Genomic DNA, 25,709 nt, shown 5'->3' on the forward strand with positions numbered 1-25,709 from the left:
AAATATTGTTTTAAAAAGGGTTTTCATAAAACTCACACCAGTGGCATTTTCAAAATTTGGAGTGTTTTCTTTGCCACTAAGCTCGGCTTTCAACCAGCTTAGTAGCAAAGAGGGGTATCTGTGAACACCCTAAATTTTTCAAAGTTTTGTAAAAATATCCTTTTTGCCCATGGCCCCATTTTCTGAGAAAATCAAAGCAATTTCAAAAAATAAATTTCAGTTATTCTTCAGATTTTCTGGATTGAATCCCATATTGATATTTCCAAATTCAATTTCGGATTCGAATCCAGTGTCAAAACCCAAATCTGAGCCTCGTTATCTAAATTTTCAAATTAAAAATTTTAAAATATCAAAAGTAAATTTTGAAAAGCTCAGATAGTTCATCTGGTATCCTGTTGGATCCGCAGCCCTGTATTTCTCAATTTGAGGTTTTAAACCTTGAATATTTCCTAAAAATCCAGATATAAACCCATTTTCTAAAGAAATTTCCCCAAAATAGCCTTGAATTCTCAGAAAAACTCTCTTTTGTAAATATTTCTCAAAAATACAAAAAAAAATAGTTTTAAATCTTTACTTCCTCGTAAATCTTAGGATTTTATTCTAAAAATACAAAAATATGGAAAAACAACCCAAAAGCCAAAAAAATCGGAAAAACTACGAGAAAAACAAATGGTTTCAAGCTTTTTAAAAGTTAGTTTTGCTAAAAACCTCATTTGAAAAACCATCTTATAAAAAGTTTTCTTTAAAGGGGATCCTCTTTTTGGAAATATTAGAAAAAATGTAACGGCCTCCCTCCCACGCATTTCCCCCTCTAGAAACCTCCATCGAACTCCATCGCAGGATGGCTCTCCATCTTCAATCTCCAACAAATTCCCTCTCTCTCCACCTTCCATCTGCAACTGTTTTACTTCTCGAGTTTTCCAGCCTCTCTTTAAGAAGAGACCCTCCAAAATCCTCTGGCATCGATCGAGTTTCCCCATTGCCTTCTTCTTCTCCACTTTATCCAAAAGAAATTCGGCAGCTCCCCTTTCATCGAGAGCCTCTGCAGGTAAGTAAATGCTTCTCCATCCCTTTTGATTTTTCGCAGAATTTCCTTTCTCTTCATTGCATTTTCTTTTGTTTTCTTTTTGTTCTGTTCAGACCTTGCCTTTGGCCTCCTCTTCTTTTCCCCTTTTATGAAGCCTCAGGGGTGGGATTGACCTGTATATATAGCAGGTTCAATCCGCCCATGGCAACATTAACGGAACATTTATGTTCCAACATTCGTTTTGCTCTCTTTTCCTCCTAGAATCCTTTGTTTTTCTTCTTTTTTTTAGCATAAATTTTCAGATTGTTTCTACGTATGTCTCTTATACAACATATTATCTCTTCAGTTTTTCTTTTTATTTTACTTCAGTAGTTTAACATTTCTATGGCTCCGGATCAATGCCGCTGGTTTGGTTGGCATTCATATCTCATTTTCATTAGCTTTCATCCTACCGGCTCTAGGTTTTATTTCCACTTATGCATATTTTGTAAATTCAGTATCATTATCATCTTGATCTTATCTTCTTTTTTGTTCCTTCTCTCTGTATCCTTTTTGAATGATTGCGTTTCAATTTTGATCTGGTCGTTTTTTTTTTTAGCCATTAGTTTGATCTTGGTTTTTCATTTGGGCTTAATCCATTAAGAAACCCATCTATGCTTTACATTTGGAATAGCCTCTACGATGATATTCGATCTGATCTCATATTAGATCGGATTTGTTTTACAGAAGCTTTCAGTTTATTACTTTTTTTTCTTATGTTCTTTCCTTCCTGAGATCGTAATCATTTTGTTGATTTATTTTATAATCTGAGTTCTTTCAATGCAAAAAAAAAAGAGAGGAATATATATACTCAGCACCGTATTACACTGATTTTATTAGCTGTGATATGAAGTGCTGAGGTTCCTGAAAGATCAGTCAAACATTGGATTATAAATGTTTCCAGCGATGTCTCTTAATCTGAATTTTGCAACTGTTAAGGTAGTAAGCCATGCCATTTTGTCCAACAGATAAGAGACAATCCACGGTATTCTCAATTGTGCATACCACCACTTGCAATTCTACCATCTCAAAAAAAAAAATCAAAATAGGATCACTGAGAATAATTTGGAAATTAATAACATTCAGACTATGGAAATCCCCTGTCTCTCTTAGCATGTTTTATTCATTTTCTTTGGTACCATTGTGAACACCCCAAATTTTTCAAAGTTTTGTAAAAATATCTTTGTTTTTTCCCTGGCTCCATCTTCCGAGAAAACCAAAGCTAAAATGTTAGTCATTCTTCAGATTTTTTGGATTAAATTTCATATTGATATACTCAAAACTCGATTCTGGATCCGAATCCAGTGTTTAAACCCAAATCTGAGCCCCGTTGTCCAACTTCCAAATTAAAATTACAAAAATATTAAAAATGGTTTTGAAAGGCTCGGGCAGTTCATCCAGCATCCTCTGGGATCCACAACCCTATGTTCCTCAGTTCGAGGTTAAAACCCCAAATATTTCCTAAAAATCCGGATATAAGCCCATTTTCTGAAGAAATTTTCCCAAGGATCGCTTTGAGTTCTCAGAAAAACTCCCTTTTGAAAATATTTTGCAAAAATACAAAAAATTAGTTTTAATCTTTGCCTTCTCGTAAAACTTTAGGATTTTATTCTAAAAATGCAAAAAAATAAAAATAAAAACAACACAAAAACCTTTTTTTTTTTTTGGGAAAATGGGGAGCTCCAACCCGTTTTTGAAACTTGTTTTTGCTAAAAACCCCTCCTTAAAACCACTTTTTGAAAAATCATTTTGAAGGGACCCTCTTTTTGAAAAAGAGAAAAGTTTACAACAGCCGCGGGTTCGCGAGTTTCCCTTCTTCACCCTCGATCGCTTGGGAGCCTCCCTCCTCCATTCATCCTCAACAAACCTCCACCCTCTGGAGCCTTCCACTCTTCTTTTAAGAAGAGCTCTCCAGGATCCCTTTGGGCATCGGATTTTTTCTTCGCATCCATCCATTTTCGCCCTTTTCTACTACCAACAATTGTCTTCGCTCCCTCTTACAAGGTGCCTGCAAGCGAAAGGAAGCCAGTGAGCCTCTTCTTCTGATTTTCCTGCTTCCTCCTCCCCTGCAGAACTACAGGTAAGCGTCCGACCTCTCTCATTCTTGATTCAATACGGAATTTCCTTTTGTTTTCCTTCTGTCTTCTTCTAAATTTCATCTTTATGTATTGCTTTTTTTCTTTTCTTTTTTTTTTAAGCAAAATAGTGTGGTCGACCTGCATATAACAGGATCGATTCACCCCCTTTATAATAGAAAAATGGAATTTCCTAAATTCCAACATCTTTTTTTTTTCTTTTTTCTGTCCTACGATTTTATTTTCTTACTCATACTTGATAATTTCCCACGGTTTATCTGAATCTTAGTCTAAGTTCCTGTGTCTTTCACTATTTGTTTTCTTTTTTTTTCTTTTCTTTTCTATTTTGACTCTTACATTTTGCTAAATGCTTTGATCCTCCTAAGAATCGTTGTTTTTCTTGTTCTCTTTCTTGAAATCGAGTTTTTTATAAACTCCCATGGTCGCGTCTTGCTGTTGGCATTTTGATAAGGCGAATTGGGACATTGGATGCCCATTTGCCAGTGAATCATATGATGCCTGGCATTCATTGATCTTTGGTTTTCATCGATTACCATTTTCTTTGTTTAATACTGCCATTTACATTTCCTGCTAAGAGCGCCCCTTCTATTTTCGATTCCCTGCAATTTGTCTCCTAAAGTTTCATCATCATATCTGACTGAGTCGATTGTTCTGCATCACCCACACCCTCGGCTGTAGATGAAGGATCTTGATCCAGATTAGTTGCACAACCATATGATGAAACCATAAAAAAGAGAGAGAGAGAGAGCATTAATACCTGATCTCAGTTGGTAATCGGATCAAATTTTGCTAGCAGAGTTCTTTTGATCATCTGCAATGTGGCTTCAGATTGGCGTACTAGGTATCCATGTATATTTTCAAGGCAAACTTAATATCGTTGGTATGCTTTGCTCTCATTATGATGGGGGTTCACATCTACCACAGTGAGAGTTCATGCCTCCGCAATATATGCTTTGTGTTCCATCTAAGCGATGTGTATATTTTTTTCAAAACATTTACTATATTGTGTTGTTTCATTAGCTCATCTGCTAATTCCATTTTTTCCTTTTGCCACTATTGTTTATTACTAATACTATTGCCTGTATGTTATTCCTAAGTTTTAAAATCAGAATTTAGAGTTTCATCTCTTACAGTTGAACTAATGCCTCCTTTCAATTCTTTTCATTGTATTATATATTCCACCTTTCATTTGTATCCATTTGTATCCTCATCACTTTCGCTGATTATTTTCACCTTCAACCTCACTTCACATGCCTCCATTTAAGAGCCCTTCTCCCATAAACAATCTGTTTTTTTTTTCTTCCTGCAAGTGATGCTATTCATTGGCGTTTGCTCACTCGTGTTTCTTGGTGTTCAGATAATAAGCTCGTGGGGTAATACCACTGCACTATTTCATTTGTCATCATTGCTATAGTTAGATTATGGAAGGTTGACCATCATTCCCTATGGTTTACAACTTCATTTTGCTCATTGTTTCCTCACGGGAAGGTAGAGTGCATCCTGTAAAATGGTTGTTGATCACCTTGTTACATGTTCAAGTCTCTCATGTCAGCATGGTAAGATATGCGAAAAGAGCAGGGAAACTATAGTAGGCCAGGAGCTCTTACATGAAGAATCGAACTTCTTGAATGGCTTGTTAGGATCAATTCGACAAATTCATCAGTGGTTGATGTTTGGGGTTGATTTATGCACATTTCAGGGGAAGAAGTGGTATTTCTACCTATTATGATGATGTCTGCATACCATGTGTTACATTCCTGAGTTTCTTTTTTTTCTTTTCTTTCTTTTTTCTTCCCTTTGTTATATCAATTTCAAGATGAATGCCTGCATTTTGCCAAAGAAGATGCAGATTTAGCTTTGCCCACAACAAACATGCATGGTCTGGCACAACATCTAAGTCCAGATCCAAGACTCTTATATATTGATCACAATGGTCCCACCATGTCCATATTTTGTATATTACAGTTGTGTAAAATTCAGATGTTGGGCCTCTCCCAGGCCAGCTTCTAAATGTACCGGTTTGAGAAGCTCTTACAGGACTGCTGGTGGCCCTGAATCAAAATTTGTTTCCTTCCTTTTTTTTTCTTTTGTGGAAAGAACCCATAGGAACAACAAAGCATGATTATGGTACCATTGAGGAAATTGCAGGTTCGGCTATTGAGCCGTCATGTGAACAGATATGGTGTTTATACACCTGAGCATATGAAGATAAAATCAATCGGTGACTTGATTGGCTGACCACCCTACCAAGTCATCGCTATTATGACTGGAATCGTTATACTGGTTGAAGTCTCCATCTTCATGAGCCGCCACTTCACAACATCTCATCCAATGCTGTCAGGTGCTTTTCATTGATGCTGCTGAAGGTATTCACCACCTCTCATTAGCAAGAGTCGGTCCACTGTTAGAACCAGTCTCCCCAAAATCATCATCCCCAGTCTCTTCTCCATGTACCTGTTGCAGCCGACCAGTCAATGCCTTTAACAACACTTCCCCTACTTTTGGGGAAGCAAAGGCTTGAATTTTTTTTCCTGCAAGAAGGTTTGCATCACTGTCATATCAGAGTAATAGAGGTTATCCCCTTCATGGGATAAAATTATCAGTACCTTGCTGGATGAGGATATTATTGTAAAAATGACAAGCATTGGGTTGTCAAAAGCTGGGTCAATACCTGATCAAATCTATATCAATGTAAACAGTGAGGAAAAAGCTCTGGTTCGTGGTAATCCAAAATCCTTCAAGAGAAAGCCACCTCTCCTTTTTTTTTACAGCACCTTCTTACACCAAATGACATGAAGGCTTCTCAATGAGCATATACATTTCTTTTTAGCTTAACACTAGGGTAATGTATCAAATACATATCTCCATATAAGTTTGAGCATTTGTATAATCACTGCTTATGCATTGTGCCCATTTTCAGCATGTGTTCCTGTCTTTATCATTCCTTCTTTTTCCTGTCAAAACATATGCAGTTGAAACAGAAAGATCAAATGGACACAGCTTCAGCCTTACGATTTCAAGTACATACACATTCTTGTGACATCTGTTAAGACCTATCTGATGTAGGTCATTTGTGTACTGAATAAAATGCTTGAAAGTTTATTCATATCATGATCATGTGTTACTTCCTTAACCATTACGATGTGTGTTAGATAAAGCATCAGTTTTATCATATACACACAACCTTCACTATGCTGCACCCTTTCTATTGGCTGGGTGTATGTGCTATTATTCTTACACTTACCATTCCACTTATATATATATATATGTGTGTGTGTGTGTGTGTATATATTTATGTCCACTTACATATATGTATACACATACATATGTATGTATATATGTACATAAATACATATCAATTTCATCTTTTCCACAATTTAGACCTCAAATATCTTGACATGTGAGCATTTTTGCCATTGACATCTATATAATATGTGCAGTTTTCTTCCATTTTTTTTATATTAACTCAAGTGTTTTGCAGGGGAATATGTAGAAAACATCATTTGGAGTTGTAAATTCGATTTCATGTATTGTAATAGTTAGATCTTAATGAGAATTTACATTTTCCTGTTTTAGATAGAATGAATGAGCATAGTAATATCATAAATTGCTTGTTTTCATGCTTTTTCCCCTTTATTTTCCAAAATCTCACAATGGAACCACGAATGGCACGTGAACCATTCTAATAGGAGGTGATTAATCCTAAGTTGATGATTTGCATCAATGGCCATAGTCAGGATGTGAACAAAACTTAGGATTTTCATCTTTTATGGAATAACATTGGATCCACACTGGATCTCTTTCTAAAAATCATCATATTTTTAAATATTTTCTTCTTTTATCAGAGTTTAGTTTAAAATTAGCTCAATCTATATATCAATGGCCATAGTCAGGATATATTGAGAGTTAATTTCATTTTAAACTCTATGAAAGCACCAAAATATGTTTTATTCTTCACTTGAATTTAAATATGATTGTTATATAATATATCCAATGACCATAGTCAGGGATATATTATGTCCCCAATCTTATTTACATTCATTTAAATGATGAAATATGGTTTTCAAAATCCAATCTCAAAATTCTTTAAATTCATTCATCATTTAGGATAGAACTGCATCATATTTCCAAAATTCCCTTTTCAAAAACCCAAGTGATGTTAATATCTTCTTCAATCAATCTTCAATTCTTGTAAAATCCTATTCATCTTTTCATTTTTCAATCTTATTTCATTCTGAATCTTAAAATTCAAGTCTTTTTCTAAGTTTTAAATTCAATCTGGGTTTTCAAAACCCAGATCCATCTTCAAAAGTCCCATTTGGACTTTCAAAGCCCAAATCCAAAATTAGATCAACTTAGGATCCAGTTTTCTAAATACAATTCTACTTTTGGATCTTAGACTCCAGATCCCAATTCCATCTTGGATCTCAGACTTCAGATCCAAATCTATTTTAGGATTCAGAACCTAGTTCCACTTTGGAGTTCAAACTTCATATCCAAATCCATTTTAGGATCCAGAATCCAACTCCACTTTGGATCTCAGACTTCAGATCCAAAATCCATTTTAAGATTCAGAATCCAATTTCATCTTAGATTTCAGATCTTGGATCCAATTCTATTTAGGATCCAGAATCCAATTCCATTCCTAAATTCTAGATTTCAAATCTAATTCCATTTACATATCACATCTGGATTTCTTAAATTCATTTCTATTTTTAAATACCATTTGGATTTCTCAGATCCATCCTGATTTCAAAACTTAAAGATCCGAAATTCAATTCCATTTCAAGTATTTATTTCCTTTCCTAAATCCATGTTTAAAATTCAAATTCAACTTCAAAGTCCATTTCTGACTTTGAAGCCTCATTTCTTTTTCTCTCATCTTCAAATCATTTTTTCCAAAATTCAAAGATTTATTTTCCCAGCTTTGATGATTTCAAACACTTAGAACTTCAAATCCCTGATTTATCTCAAGTTCTAAGTTAGATTCAATCATTTCTTCACTCCATTATCAAAGTTCATCTCAGAATACTTGGAGATTTTCAAATCAATTTTCAAAAAGAGCATACATCCTTACATTGCACAAGCATGATTCTTTGTGCATTTAGACTTAGGATAAATTCTTAGATAATATTTAGGCAAAGCAAAAGGCATAAATTTGATCCTTGGTTCGATTACCTCTGGTAAAGGCACCAGGAACGGTCGAACCTCGTACCGACGAGCAAATCCCGTCTCCCCATTTTTCTCGCAAATATTTTTCAAAATGGAGGAGAGTTATTTTCTTAAATATTTTCAAATCAAGGTCAAGTGAGACCCCGCAAAAGAGTTTCTCTCTCTTCTTCTCTTCTTTTCTCTTCTCTCTTCTTTTTTGTCTTTTCATTTCTCCTTTCAAAAAGGAGAAATAGAGATCAGAAAGGAAAAAGAGAAGGAAGAGAGAGAAACCACAAGAGAGAAAATTTTTTGCGATGATCACAACCATTCACTTTGCATATTTCCCTATATTTCTCATATAAGTCGTTGAGCCTCTACATTCAATTCTTGTGATCAATTGAAACAGAAAAGCATTAAAATTCTTTCTGTATTCTATGCAGTTTTCTAAAAAGGTTGGTGATTTGTCGATTTAATGGCTTTTCTCTATTTATTTTTTTTGCTCTGCTCTGTTTATTGTAGTATTGTGATAGACCATCGGCCTCAGTTTGATTTCATCTTCATGATATTCATATATCAACATTTATTTCTTTTATAATGCTTCATTGAAAGTTCTGTGTTCATTCCCATGATGAATCTTCTGCAAGTTAGCACTAACCTGCACCTCACTTCGCCCATTATGTTGCAATTCAATATAGCACCACAACATCCATGAAATCACCTTAAAATGTCATATGAAATAGTCTATGCTGAAATAACTATTATTCACTTGGCTGGTGTGAAATTAAACTCCTGTTTTGCTACATGAGTTGCTGGGGGAAATTGGATCCCTCATTGACTCAACATCAAGTTTCTAAATTGTGAAATATGTGGTTTTGCTGGTTTAAAATTGGATGTTTTGCTAATTCATAACCAGATTCCGCTATATTGCAAAATCCACAAATATCTCATCATATCATACCTGTGTAATATAACTATTTACTTTTTTTTTTAAACATGCCATCAACCCCTGCATGTTCTAGCATGTTTCTAGTCACAGCAGTGACTGATTAGCAGTCATTAATTTGTGGCAAAGTTGATTTTCTGTAATCAAATTCGTTGCTGTCAGAGTCACCTGCCAACATTGGGAAAGCTGAGAGAGCAATATCCATATTAAAGCCCATAACAGAAGTAAGGCTAAGGAGCAGGAAAGGACAAATATATTATGACAGTTGTATTCTTGTCTTTCAGGGGTGCTGCAATCTGTGCCTAAGCATAATAAGCTAGGCATCCTATAGTATGGTCATTTGAGTGGGAACCTGAACCTCAAGATGGGGACTCGAAATTGTTCCCCAGTCATCTAATGTTGCAAAGGTTTTTTCTTTTTCCACAACTGTCGGATCCATCCCTTCTTCCAGTTGTAATAGCTTGTCTCTGCTTTATTCATGGAAACAAGGTCCTTCTAGAGGTCTAAAATGGTCATCATATAGAAGACAGAATTCTGATTAAGTTTCGAACTTTCATAAAAAAAGTGAAAAGCTGATTCCATCTCTGCTGTGATTTTCTGTATCTCCAATATATAATGCTTAGCACTCATCTGCCACTTATACACCTTTCTTACTCTTTGTATATCGCACACACATCTCCTGTTGTGGTTTCATTTGCTTACAACAATCTGCACCCACTCCACTGTCATATTCTATTCATTTTCACATTTTATTGTTGCTTTACATCATGTTCACCCCACAGCCCATTTATTGTTCATCCATCTTCTTGTTTCACAATACAACCACTATTACACTGTTCACTTTAACATTTTGGCACATTCTCATTCGCTTCTACCATGTGCATTAGCTCCTTTATTGTAGCAATTTGTGTTTTGTTCATGTTTTAATATATTTAAATTTATTGATTCAATTCCCATTTCATTACCATAATCTATATTTTTCAACACCTATACATTTGTTGAGTACTGTATCAATGCAACATATACATGTCATCACCTTCCCAGCACATACACAACTCCCAGCAGCTGTGTATTATCATTTACCTACACAGCCTCATCATCATCGGTGTCCAGCCTCCCCTCTTACCAGCTATTTTTTTTTTGATATGTCATATCATTTACTAATCCAGCTCCACACTGCTATACACGTTTTCACTTACACTCCATCCTCTCTTAGAACCCCTCCAGCATCTCGCCCAATGACAACTTGTCATAGGCTCCTGTAGTATTCTCTGCAAGTGGTACTGTTCAGCACCCCTTTCTATGCCATCCAACCCACCACCATCCCTTCTACATCAACACTACCCCACAATGCCATTGGTTGATATTCACAGCATTACCTTGTGTTATATCAACTCCAAGCTGAAAATTACTTAACTTTCATGTTCACCTGCATTCCTTTCTCCTCATTAGGCATAAATCCCTCTATTAGATCATGCAGGATATTCAAGCATTATATTCCTACTTAGATCGTACATATTCTAATCATCTTAGGATATCATTCATACATTTCAAAGACTATTCTTCACCATTGTTTTAAGACATCACATGTACATTCTGACATTCATTTGACCCATCATCTCAAGGTATATTGTGTCATTTGCATTGCATCTCCTCTTAGCATAGTGTATATACCTGGGCATTTCATTAAATTGCATCTTAGGATTTAACATGATGTTACTACTTCCTATATACATTTCCATCTAATACTAAACTTGAATTTTGCAGGAATTAAGCAGAAAAGATTTTCCTTTTAGTCTCGTAATTCAAATTTCAATTCCATTAAATGTTGTAATAAGTTAGGTCTTAATGAGAATTTACATTTCCAGCTTTTAGATAGAATGAATGAGCATTGTAAATGTCATAAATTGCTTGTTTTCATGTTTTTTTGCCTTTATTTTCCAAAATCTCACAATAATGAAACACGAATGGCACGTGCACCATTTTATAAAAGGTAATTAATCCTAAGTTGATGATTTACATCAATGGCCATAGTCAGGATGTAAACAAAACTTAGGATTTTTATCTTTTATGAAATAACACGGGATCCTCACTGGACCCTTTTAAAAAATCATCATATTTTCAAATATTTCCCTCTTTTATCAGAGTTTAGTTTAAAATTAGCTCAATATATATATCAATGGCCATAGTCAAGATATATTGAGAGTTAATTTCATTTTAAACTCTATAAAAGCACCAAAATATATTTTATTCTTCACCTGAATTCAAATATAATTATTATATAATACATTCAATGACCATAGTCAGGGATGTATTATATCTTTAATCTTATTTTTAATTCATTTAAAGAATGAAATATGCTTTTCAAACCCAATTTCACATTCTTTAGACTCATTCATCATTTAAGATAGAATTGCATCATATTTTCTAAATTCTTTTTTCAAAAATCCAAGTGATTTCCTTCAGATATCTTCTTCACTTTTCAAATCAATTTTCAAACTTCTGTAAATTTAAATACCATCTTCAGATTCTAACTTTAAATTTGAAGTCCAATTTGACTTTGAAATTCATTTTGTATATCCCACAAGTCAAATTCTAATTCAAATCAAATTTCAAAGTTCAATTAACTTTGAAATTTCTGATTCATCTTCTAATTCAAAATCTTGTTTATTTTCTTATCTTCAAATTCAAAAATCAAAGTTTGAGATTGATTCTGAATCTCAAAATTTGACTCTTCTTAAATTTTAAATTCAATCTGGGTTTTCAAAACCTAGACTCATCTTCAAAAGTCCCATTTGGACTTTCAAAAATCCAAACCCAAAGTTAGAACCCAATCCCAACTTGGATCCAGATTTCCAAATGCAATCTCCACTTTTGGATCTCAGACTTTAGATCCAAATTCCATTTTAGGATCCAGAATCCAACTCCATCTTGGATCTCAGACTTCAGATCTAAATTCCATTTTAGGATCCAGAATCCAACTTCATCTTGGATCTCAGACTTCAGATCCAAATTCCATTTTAGGATCCAAATCCAAATTCCATCTTGGGTTCCAGATCTTGGATCCAATTCCCATTTAGGATTGTAGATCCAGAATTCAACTTCATCTTGGATCTCAGACTTCAAATCCAAATTCCATCTTGGGTTCCAGATCTTGGATGCAATTCCATTTAGGGTCCAGAATTCCACTTCATCATGGATCTCAAATTTCAGATCCAAAATCCATTTTAGGGTCCAGAGTCCAGCTCCATCTTGGATCTCAGACTTCATATCCAAATTCCATTTAGGATCCAGAATTCAATTCCATCTTGGATCTCAGACTTCAGATCCAAATTCCATTCCAAATTTTGGATCCAATTCCAACTCGGATCTCAGATTTCAGATTCAAAATCCATTTTAGAATTCAAATTCCATCTTGATTTCCGGATGTCAAATCTAATTCCATTTTTTTTATCTAGATCCAATTCTATTTTTCAATCTCAATTTGGATTTATCAAGTCCCATCCTGATTTCAAATTTCGAAATTAGAATTCAATTCCATTTCAAACATTCATCCGGGTTCAAAATTCTAATTCAAAGTCCATTTCTGACTTTGAAACTTCCTTCTTTTCCTTTTTATCTCAGCTTCAGATTGTTCTTTTCAAAATTAAAGATTTATTTTCTCAAACTCTGATTATTTCAAAAAGACTTGGAGCTTTAAATCTCGAGTTCTAAGTTAGAAACCATTTCTTCACTCTATTATCAAATTCATCTCAGAAATACTTGGAGATTTTTTCAAACCATCTTTCAAAAAGAGCATACATCCTTGCATCGCACAAGCATGATTCTTTGTGCATTTAGACTTAGGATAAATTCTTAGATAATCTTTTAGCAAAGCAAAGAGGCATAAATTCAACCCTTGGTTCGATTACCCTTGGTAAAGGCGCCAGGAACGGTCGAACCTCGTACCGACGAGCGAATCCCGATCTCAATTTTTCCCGCAATATTTTCAAAACGAAGGCGAGTAATTTTTCTAAATATTTTCAAATCAAGGTCAAGTGAGACCCCGCAAAAGAGTTCCTCTCTCTCTCTTCTCTTCTTTTCCTCCTCTCTCTTCTTTTCTTTCTTTTTATTTTCTCCCACTACAAGAAAATTGTTAATTAGCGACGGATTTTTTCTGTCGTGAATTAGCGACAGATTAGCTAGAGAAACAATCTGTCGCTAATTCACGACGAATCAGCGAGAAAACAACTTTTATTGCTAATCTGTAGCTACTTAGCGATGGATTAGCGACTGCAATTTTTTGTTGCTAATTCTTATTACAAGAACATCATTTTAGCGATGGATTTAGAGAGGGAACTCTGTCGTCGCTAATTAGCAACGGCGTAGCGACAGACTATATTCCGTCACTGTTTTGGTATTTTCATTTACGACGGCTTAGCGACGGAATAATTCTGTCGCTAAGTCGTCGCTAAATGTCGCGTAAATCCCTAATCCCATCCCTCTTTCTCTTTTTCCTGTTTCGCTGTCTTGCTCCCGCCCGCCGCCCTCTCCCTCCCGCCGCCCGTCGGCTCTCGCCACCGCCCGGCCATCGCCGCTCGCCAGCCGCCGCTCCCCTTTCCTGGCTGCGCCCTCTCCCCACTGTTGCTCCTCCATCGCCAGACCACCGTCATCCTTCGCAAACCCTGCTATCTGCGAACCATCTTCCTCAAAACCCTCTCACCTTCTCCTATCCACCTGATCCCTTCACCACCATCTTCCTTGAAACCCTCGAATACCCAAAAGGACGATCCTGTACATGATGCAAGATCGTTGGGGTTCAAGTTTTAATCGATAGGGGTTTGAGCGACGAAGTTAGATCGTCAGGTTTCTATAGTTCTTAATCGACAGGGGTCTGAGCGATGGGGTTTGATCGATAGGTTTCGTCTGGGTACTACAACGAGCATCCAGTGTTGCCTTAGCGAGGTAAAGAATTTTGTCATCTCCCTTCCTTTTGTAGCTTCCTCTTTCCCAATCTCTATCGCCTTCTCTTTTTTAACCTAGCTGTTGTGCTCTTTCAATCCCTCAAACACTACTGGAGGTGGGAGATGTTTTAGGGTTTCTTTTAAAGGGATATCATCCTCTCTCTCTCTCTCTCTCTCTTTGTACTCTTGGCATCCTGCCAAGGAAATACGTTTCATTCATCCCGTCCATCTCTTGATGGACCTTTATAGCTATGGGCATGTTGCTGATAAAAAATTATGTGGTGCTTATAAATATTTGTTATTATTTTTTTGTTGATTCCATCCTTTGTCCTAAATTAGCATCTGGTGCTAGGAGCAGCTGTCATGTTTATTTGTTTTTTTGTAGAATCTGTGACACTTCCCATGCTCATTTTTATAGTGACGATCCAGTATTCTTACACTATTGCATATCATGAGATATTTCATTATCTGTCACATTTAAGTGGGTTGATGTTGATGGATTGATGTAGGATTAGTACACCATTGTTTTGTTTCTGCTGCAAATTTCCACTTATTTTGGATAAAGCTTATTCTTTATGATGTTAATTGGGAGAAACATGCTGAGAACACCATATCCTTTTTTGTGATGTAGCTTGCAGAGCCCTCTCCAACTACTCAACCTTTTCATTTCAGCCATACATTAATGATGTCAATTATGGTGTCATATTTGATGTGTTTTCTTCATCAAGGAATATTCCTGAGAAGCTATCATGTGATGATGGCAGCCTGAGAAGTTTTGTGTTTAAACCTCACACGGAATCACGTTCCAGTTCAGGCATTCTGGTAGGTTTCTATTTACCTGTTTGTTGATAACCATTTTCTGGAAGATGACTACTTGGTTGCCCCTTTCCTATTTGTTGGAAACTTCATCTTGTTGTGAACATAACATGCATCATGATCAGATGCCCTGTTAATTAATTGTTGAGATGGTATTGGAAATTTTTACTTTTCCAAGTGTTTGTTGGGTACCATATAAAATAGTAGCCATTATAATAAAAAACCTCTATGAGTTCTCAGTATGTTGCACCAGCTTGTTCTCGTGTGTTATCTGTATGTCGTGTAACTATTGGACAAAAGATTGAAACAAACCAAAATTTTAACTGTTGTGGAAATTCTTGTATTCTCTTGTATTGTAGCAATATTTTGCAATAGCACATCAACTTATTTCTTTGATGTTATGTGTAGATTTAACCTCAGTTCCAATTAATGAATGAGATTGCAATTCCTTTGCAACACATTGACATTTCTTTGCATGTTGTCTAATTGAGACATTTTAACCCTAATTCATTGCGGACTTGGGAGTGTTGTATGAACTTTATGATGCTTATAACTGAGACATCATAAACTCCTGATTCATTCCTGATTTGGCAGTGTTGCATGAACTTTATGTTGCTTTTCGTATTTTCAATGCCTTTCAATATGGCCAGGAAAAAAAGATTCATCATGCAGGATATTGAAATTTTGAGATTTGTTGACTGTATCTGCTCATTGTTAGGTGCCTTCTAATTGTATTTGTGCTATATTTAAGATAAGTCTGCTTCTGCTACAATTCGTGTGTTTTTCACTTTAACATCACATTGCTATATTATGCAATTGTGGCATGACTATGTGTAAACACCCCAAATTTTCACTCACCTCCCCAACATTTCCACCAAGCATCAACATCCAGCCTCTGAAATCGCTGGAGGGCAAAATGGTCATTTTCTGAGCCCGGACCTTGCAAAAGTCCAAATTTCATCTGAAACTCTCAAAATTTCTCTAATTTTAACTCAGATGTTCAAAATTTTACTCCTGACAGGAGACAGACATCTCCAAGTCTTGATTCAAGATTATATTGCATAAGACATGACATTGCATATCATTGCATGAGCATTTCAAATCACTGCACTGCACAGCATGTCATTTCGAGGTCCAGAACTCTTGATTTCAAAATCTTCAATCCAGATTAGAATTTTAACTCTTTTCAAAATTGATTTCAAAACCCTGGGTCTTCAAAATTATCATTTTTTCCCATTTTACCCCCAGGACTCTGAATTTCAAAATATTTCCTCAGGAAAACCATCTGGATAGTTTTCAATATGGATTTCAGCCACTTCACCTCAGATTTTGCCCTTTTTGACAATTTCAAATATCTTCCATTTACAAAATTGCCCTACAGGGGCCAACTCTTTCCAAAAATTCCTGTTTTACCAATTAGTCCAGATTTTATGAAAATTCTAAAAAGAAATTGTTGTCTTGTCCTTATTTCAATAAAGAAGCAATGGGGGACCCACACTGAGGTGGTGTCACACAAGCTTTTCTTTTGAAAATTTGAATTTTGAAAAACCCAAAAATATAGGAGCCTTGTCCTCTGGATTGGTGCCACTTGTCTTTTCTCTCTCCTCCCATTTACATGCCATGTGTCAGCATAGGGTTCACCTAGAGTCGGTGCCACATGTCACCCTCCCTCTTCTGCCAAGTGTCAGTGTGGGGCTACCTTAAGAAGCCGCCACATGTCTGCCATGTGTCAGTATCCATCCTGCGCCATGTGTCATTTCAAAGACTACCAGGAGATGCCAAGTGTCATAGGTTGTCTCGTCTAGAAAAAGTGGAGCTTGTCTCCTCTGAGGTGGCGCCACTTGAAGTGTGTCTCCTGCAGAGGAAACGTGTCAACCCCTCCTTCCTTCTAGAAAAGTAGCCTCACACATGTCCTCTCCCTATTTTTTTCAAAAAAGTAGGAAACATGTGTCACTCCTAAATTCCTACAGAAAAGGTAGGCTTGTCTCCTCTGAGGTGGCGCCATCTGGAGTATGTCTCCTGCAGAGGACACGTGGCAAGCTCTCATTTCCTCAGAAAAAGCAAGTGCCATGTGTCATTTCCTGCTTTCTCCAGAAAAAGCTAGAATTTAAACATTCAAATCTCCTCATAGGTGGCGCAGATCCTGAACTCCTACCTTTTTCATCTTGTCTGAGATGGCGCCACATGGCTTGGCCCTCCTTCTCTCCCCTCTGCCATGTGTCATCTTCTGCTTCTTTCAGAAAAAGCAGGTGACACATGTCTCCTTCTAACTCTTTCAGAAAAAGCAGAGGACACATGTCTCCCTCCTATTTTTCTCAGAAAAGTAGATGACACATGTCATCTCCAGCTTCCTTTAGAAAAAGTAGAAGACACATGTCACTCCCTGCTTTCCTCAGAAAAAGCAAGTGACACATGTCACCCTCTGCTCTTCTCAGAAAAAGCAATGGACATGTGTCTCTCTCTGCTTTCTTTAGAAAAAGTAGAGGACACATGTCATTTCCTGCCTCCTTCAGAGAAAGCTAGAATTCAAATGTTCAAACTCCAGTCTGAGGTGGCGCAAATCCTGAACTTCACCTTTTCTATTTTGTGTGAGATGGTGCCACGTGTCCCTTTTCCTCCCTCTTGCCACATGTCATTGTAGGAGCCACCCTGAGGTGGTGCCACATGGCAGTCTCTCCTTTCCTCTAGAAAAAGCAGAAATTTAAATTTCAAACTCTCTCTGAGGTGGCACCATCTGAATCCTCTGCCTTTCCTTCTGACACATGTCAATGAAGATGCTCTGAGGTGGTGCCACATGTCAGTCTCTCCTTTCATCAGAAAAAGTAGAATTCAAACCCCTCTGAGGTGGCGTCTTCTGCTTCCTCTGCTCCTACCTTCTGACACATGGCAATGTGGATGCTCTGAGATGGCGCCACATGGAAGTCTCTCCTCCTTCCAGAATAAAGCAGAATTTGAATTTCAAACTCCAAGACAACACCCTCTGAGATGGCTCCACATGGAGGGCTCAGATTAAGCTTCTTTGAATTTCAAAATTTTCCAAAAATCTCTATAAATACAAGGCCCCATGCCCAGCCTAGGGGAGCTTCTTTTGGATTTAGCATTTTCACTCTGAGAGCCCTGTTTGAGAATTGAACTTCAGAATTCCATTTTCATTCTTTCTTGGTTTCCTCTGGATTCACGCCTCTCTGGAGCCCATTATCAAGGTAGCCACTCATTTTGGGAGTTTCAAAACCGCTGGAGAACACAAGGTAAGCTTCCATTCCTATTGATTTCACTATGATAATTCTTTTGGTTTGATTCGTGTTGTCGTTTGAAGAAAGAGCTCATCCGAGGGATGGATTGAGCTATTCTCATAAAACAACATATATAAAAATACATAATTATACTTCCTTGATGATTTTAACATGCATGTAGTTAGCTAGATTTAATTTGCATTTTATTTCATTCATTTAGTACATTTCATGAATTAATTAGGATTAATTTAGCATTTATTTCAATTCTGCTTATTTTCAGTAGGTCTCTGTTTTTGTCAGTCAGTCCACACGTCATTTCATGCATTTGTTTTTTATTAAAAATCCCAAAAAAATCACGGAATGCGCCCTTAGGTGTCCTTGAAATTTTTCCAAAAATTCGGAGGCATTTGAATTTGTTTACTGCGGTAAACATTCAAAATGGCAAGTCGGGTTTTGTTACCCGGGATACGTTTTGAAAATCATTTTCCGACTTGTAAAATCGAGATATCCCTCATGGGAGATCCGATTTTCGATCCGAAAGATGTTTTGAACTAGGGAGAATGTCTAGTTTTTAATATGATTTTATCAGATTTTTATGATTTTGTTTAATGTCTGAAAAAAATCCGAGATGTCGGTATATGTGTCAGAGCCTAATTTGGGCCTCTGAGATCTTGGATCGACTTAGGGCTATGGTTTCTCTTTGTGTGTTGCTCCAAATCCGAAACTGTAAAAAGTGAAAGTGGTGTCCGAGATGTCCTCTGTTTGAATCTGAAAGACTGTAATTTTTAGAACAGTGTTGACCCCTGCTTCGGATTTTTCTTGTCAGCCCCCTGTTTTGCTACATTTGTCTGTTCTGTTAGTTTAGGCAGGAATAGTTATATTTTTATCGGTGTTTATGTTGATCAAATGCCAAAGTCATAAACATGAAAGTTGTTCATGTAGGAATATTTCCATGGCCGTTTTGTATTTTTTTAGCATTTTACATCAAATTAGGGTGATTTTTACCTCTGTCAGAACTAAATCCCTGTTATTGAACTCACCATGGCTCAAATCCCGAGGCTGTAAAAACCAAAAATGTTTCATTTCGGGTCTTTTAGCAGTCTGAAAAATATCAGAAGTTTTCATGGTGTAAATCTTGCATTATCATGTTAAGCATTGCATTTGGTTCGGATCCATAGGCAAAATCCATCATTTTAGGACTTTCCTTGAATTGTAGCATTTAAATCATATCATTTCGTGATTTTTAGCATTCTAGGTTGTTTATCAAAGTAAGTAGATGCTTCATACCGAATTTGGTGCAATTTGGAATCCATTTGAGGTTCGGATCATCCATAATACCAAAACAGGGTCCCGCAGGACCCGGATCCAAGCAAAAAACAAGCGAAAATCATTATTTTTGATAAATTGCAAAATACCAAATTCTGATTTTACAGTCTTAATGTGTCTAGCAGCATGTCATCATGTCTCTTACTGCATTTCATCATCATTTGATTCAATTTGAATTTCAAAATCTCAATTTTACCAAGTTTTCCTTCAAAAAACCCTGATTTTAAAGATGTAACTTTAATTTTAGGGGTATTTTGGTCATTTTAACCTCAATTCCGAATTTCAAATTGTTTTTCACTGAATTTCTAGCATTTTCATCATTTCAAAATATCAAGGAAGCATGAGAATAGGGTTTATATCCAATTAAATCCAATAATTTCATAATATTATTGGAAAATCTTGAAAAAACCCACATATTTGAGCTAACTTTATTCCAAGTTTGGCAGGGACATTCAAAAGAAGGAGCTGAAGTCTGCAAATTTCTTTTATTTCCTTTATTTAGTGATGTAATAATGTAAATTTTGGAATAAGAGAGTTAATTTCCTGCTTAGACTAGGATGCATATCATATAGTTTGAATTTATGCAATATCCTGCTTATATGATTCATGCATTCTATTTCAAAAGCACTATGGATGTTCACGAATGGCACGTGCACCAACTCTTAGGGAGTTGATGGACTCGGTGGGATCCATATTTACGGCCCTAGTCGGAATATGGACGAGACCCAGATCCATCATCTTTCTACTAGTCACATTGAGCCTACACTCTTAGGCTATCTTAAAATGCACATCATATTTCCAAAGTTTTCAAAATCATGTGCATCAAATCAACTAAATTCTGAACATATTCATGGCCACAGTCAGAATATGTGAAGGATTTACATTGACTTAATACACATTTTTCCAACAAAGTTCTTGGAAAATCTTCCAAAATGCTCTCATTCACTCATATCATTTGCATCATGAAATCATTGGTTTTCCCATGACTTTCTTAAGAAAACTTCATTCTCAAGAAACTCTAAGGATTTTTCAAAATTGGTTTTCCAAAGACAAGTTTCTCTACAGTTTTCCCTGGAAAATGATATTTTCTTAAGAGATTCAAAAGAGTTTCCCAATCTTTCTCCAAGATCCAAAATCGATTTCCAAGTATTTAAAAAGGTAAAATTCCCAGGATTTCGATTCCACAAGTTTTGAATTTCCTTCTCCAATGAATTTTCCTATAAATCTTCCATCATCTTCCTAAGAAAACTCTCAAAGTTCAAGTTTTCCTAAGAAGTGTTTCCCTTTTCAAAAGGTTCATCTTTTCTCAAGAATCACTTCCATTTTCCCAGGATTTTCAACCATTCATGATTTTCCCACAACTTCATGAACTTTCCCGTGACTTCAAAAACCCTTTTTTTTCACATGAGTTTTCCTGAGAAATTGACTTTCAGCTTTTTCCTGAGAGAATCTTTTCAACTCCAAATATTTTCCAAGCATACATCATGTTTTTCCAAGCTGCATTTTCCAAAATCTCACAGCACATGCCTGAATTCTCTGTGCATTTAGGATAGAACATAACTTTGATAATTTCGCTAAGTCAAGCATAATTTTGGTCCTTGGTTCGATTACCCCTGTTAAAGGCGGCAGGAACGGTCGAACCTCGTACCGACAGGTCGAGCCCCATCCCATGGATTTTCCCGCAATTTTCAAAACGGAGGCGAGTATTTCAAAACCATTTTCAAAATCCGGTCAAGTTTGAAGCGCGAAATCGTTTCTCTCTTTCTCTCTTCCGCAAGGAAGGGAAGACAGGGGAAACATTTCGCGACGACAACAGGTTTGGCGACCGTGATGGGACCTGTCCTTGTCTGACCTAAATTATGCTTGACTTAGTTCAATTATCAAAATTGTGTTCACAAAATGTCAGCTCTTTACTTTTGATATCATGCGAACCTAGGAGCCTAGATTCTGACCTAGCTGACATTGACTGCATGTAGCGTAGGCATGGTTTGGTAGGACTAGATTGAGGAGAAATTTTCATGCTCACATAGACTTAGGTCTAAATACAACTCTCCTCAATTTAGGATCTGAATGCTAACAATGTGTGCTTCTTCAAAGTTTTCAAAATCTATCTCTCTAGGACTTAGAGCCTTCTATTTCTTGCATGTGATCATTTTTTCAAAACTCCCTTACCTATCTTTACCCGATCTTCACGTTGCTGGGCTCTCTTCCAGAACCATAGTTCGGAACAGAGCCTCACAACTGGGCCAACTATTTGGGTTAACACCCCCCTACTACGTACCGCGGGCCACAGTCCGAAGTATATCGGTAGGCGCTCAAGGATGTTGGAAAACCTTACCTTAGAACCGGAGTGGAAATTCTATGCCACGTACCTCGGATTTCGGTTCAGGTATATCGGCATAACTGGATCGGACAAAGATGATCTGAACCTAGAGTTAGGATTAAGGTCCTACAGCTGTTTTCAAATGGATGCATTTAAAGTCAGCCTTTTAGGGAGTGCTGAATGTGCATAAATGTTTGTGCAGGATGTGATTGTATGTATGATTTTCTCAATTCTTTATGTTTCCCAATGTTTTTCAACTCATTAGGTCTTTTTCCAAATATCCTTATTTTCCACAAGGTCTTTTTCTCAAACCCTGGATGGTTTTTCCCAAATATCCCTTTTCTTCCAAAACTCCAGGTGATTTTTCATTCTCCCTTTCTACTGGATCTCGAATTTCCAGCTGCATTTTTATCCTGCCTGCAATTTTTCAAAATCATATGTTTTCTCTCATTGGATTTTTGATCCTGTTGTTTACTTGCAAAATTCTTCACCGCATTTTCCTCGTGCATACCTTGATTATTGTGGTGGAAATTGTTTACCCAGTTGCCTTCTTCTTACTTTAAATCTGTTTCCAGATTGTTTTTCCAAGAGGTATCTCTTTCCTTCAAAATGGTATTTTCCTCGTGGTTGACGACCTCGCCTAGGTAACAAGGCACATTTTCCGTTGTTCATTTCTCTTACAAAGAATGACAACATAATTGTCGTGACTCCAACGACGACTCCATCCCTAGTAATGGGATATTCTTCCAATTGTCCACCATATAATTTTCTTCCCAATCCAAAAATTTCCTCAGAGTCTAATCAAGACCTTATCCTGCAGAGAGCCTTCGCAACATTTGATGGTTCAGACAAGGTCAGGGAAGAAGACCGCACCAATTCAGCGTATCAGTTACTCATCAACATCAGAAGGAGAGATGAATTCGCCAAGGTCAGACAAAGACCAAGAGCAGCCAGAAGATGATGGTATCGACCCTCAGATGTACGCAATGTTTCAGAAGATGATGAAGAGGATGATGAGTGAGCAGGCTGGCACCAGCTCAGACAAAAATCCATTCAGTCAGAGAATTAGAGATCGTGTGGCCAAGAGGTCAACCAAGTCCTCTGAGGAGAATGTTCAAGATACTTCAGACGAAGATGATACCGATGAAGAATATGAGGTGCCTCCGGCATTTCATAAATGTGGCCAAAGGAGGAGTCACAAATCAAAAAGTCAGGTCGCAGAAGAGCCCCTGCAAGCACAATTCAGGGAAATGGCCAGAGTGGTCAAGGATCTGCAAGCCCGCGACAAGGGCAAGAAAGTCTTCACCAGCGAGGACTTCTACGACGGTTTAGAAGGGGATGATGATCTGGAGAATCTTCCCCGAAAATTCATCAAGTTCGATGGTTCTGGCGACCCAAAAGCCCATCTCGCCATGTTCTTCGCTGAATGCTCTAGGTTCAAGAGAGACAACAGAGCATTGTTCTTATGCTTTCCCCGCAGCCTGGAAGGAGTCGCAGCCAAATGGTACGCGGAACATGTCAATCCTATAGAACTGAAAGAGTTCGACAAAGTCGTGAATTTGTTCGTTGAACGATTCTTGTTCAATACTGAAGCGCTCCCAACATTGAGCCATCTCTGCAACCTAAGGCAGAATGAAAATGAAAAAGCAAGGGACTTCATTCGCAGATGGAGAGAGACCTGCAACAAAATGAGGGATCCTATATCAGAAAGACATGCTTTATCATTGATCCTCAATAATTTTTTGCAACCTCTGAGAGGATTAATTTCTACCTCACCATCCAAATCTTTCGTTGAACTCATTGAACGAGCAGAATGGCTCGAGTTGAGTGTGGAGAATGGAGTCTATGAAGGCTTCACATTTTCCAAGAATAACTCTCAAGGTGAACAAAAGAAGAAGGCTCACTTCACTTTTGCGGCCAAATCTTTCAATAATAGCAAAGGCAACAAGAATGATCATAGTTTGGAGAGAATCAAAAAGCAAAAGGGGAAGGACATCAACAGTGATAAACCTCTCCAATCCAGCCCTCAACATCAAAAGAAAGATCAGGAAAAATCAAAGCGCAAGGACTGGAGAACTGATCGAGAATTCACCCCTCTGGATCAGACACTCGAGAGTATCCTCGAGTATATGCTTGAGAAAGACCTTGTCCGGTTGCCTAAAGCTGCTGATCCTCCAGCAATTATGGGCAGATTCAAAGAACAATTTTGCAAGTTTCATCGAGCAGTAGGGCATGATACAGAAAACTGCTTCGTCCTTAAGAACATTGTTCATGACTGCATTGACAAGAAGCTCCTCGTTGAAGATGAAAAGGAAGACTAGTCATCCTGACAAAGATTTTTTCTACAATCATTCAAGAAGATGACAATGCCAACAATTTCCCATTTCCCATCTTGCTTTTTCAAAAGAATAATGTAATCCCATTCTCTTTCCTTGATTTTAAAGCATCAATAAAGTCATCAAATTTTTCTCAATAGCTTGGTGTCGTCTTATTTACTTCCTCTTCCTTTTCATAATGTCTCTCTTGTGAGGAATGATCTTGAGGACATCTATCAGTCAAGAAACTTGTCGCCTTATTCATCAATTGTCCTTCTTCTATTCAAAACTTTCTCCCTAGTTACACTGGGGCATTTTTTTGAAAAATTTATCTTTACCTCAAAACATCCTGTATGCAGGCAGGATAAACCATTCTCTCATTTTGCATATATATGCACTCATTTGCACTTCATTTGCATTTCATGTGCATGTGCATTGCATTTGCATTGACTATGCACCCAATTCCATTCCCCTTCAGGTTAAAGGATAAACCTGAATCATTTTCCATAATTCTTCAATTTCGACCCTCGGGTCATCCAATTCTTCAATTTCGATCTCCGGGTCACCCAATTCCCAATTTTAAAATCACCAAAATTCTCAATTTTGATCGCCAGGTCATCCAATTTTCATTCCCCGTTCAGGATAAGGGGATAATCCTGAAACCATTCATAGAAGCGATTCAACTCTCTATAATGGTCCTTGTTCTTCATTGAACTGATAGTGTTCCAAACGAACTGATAGTTGTTCTTCATTGAACTGATAGTGTTCCTAACGAACTGATAGTCGTTCTTCACTGAACTGATAGTGTTCCAAGCGAACTGATAGTCGTTCCAAGCGAACTGATAGTTGTTCCAAACGAACTGATAGTCGTTCTTCATTGAACTGATAGTGTTCCAAACGAACTGATAGTCGTTCTTCATTGAACTGATAGTGTTCCAAGTGAACTGATAGTCGTTCTTCATCGAACTGATAGTGTTCCAAGTGAACTGATAGTTGTTCTTCATCGAACTGATAGTGTTCTAACCAAACTGATAGTGTTCCAAGTGAACTGATAGTCGTTCTTCATTGAACTGATAGTGTTCAAGTGAACTGATAGTCGTTCTTCATTGAACTGATAGTGTTCCAAGTGAATTGATATTGTTCCAAGTGAACTGATAGTCGTTCTTCATTGAACTGATAGTGTTCCAAGTGAACTGATAGTCGTTCTTCATTGAACTGATATTGTTTCAAGTGAACTGATAGTCGTTCTTCATCGAACTGATAGTGTTCCAAGTGAACTGATAGTCGTTCTTCATCGAACTGATAGTGTTCCCAGTGAACTGATAGTCGTTCTTCATCGAACTGATAGTATTCCAAGCGAACTGATAGTCGTTCTTCACTGAACTGATAGTGTTCCAAGCGAACTGATAGTCGTTCCAAGCGAACTGATAGTCGTTCCAAACGAACTGATAGTCGTTCTTCATTGAACTGATAGTCGTTCTTCATCGAACTGATAGT

This window comes from Nuphar pumila, chromosome 7 (genome assembly GCF_984573655.1).
Source record: "Nuphar pumila chromosome 7, dmNupPumi1.hap1.1, whole genome shotgun sequence".
In the NCBI taxonomy this organism is placed as follows: Eukaryota; Viridiplantae; Streptophyta; class Magnoliopsida; order Nymphaeales; family Nymphaeaceae; genus Nuphar; species Nuphar pumila.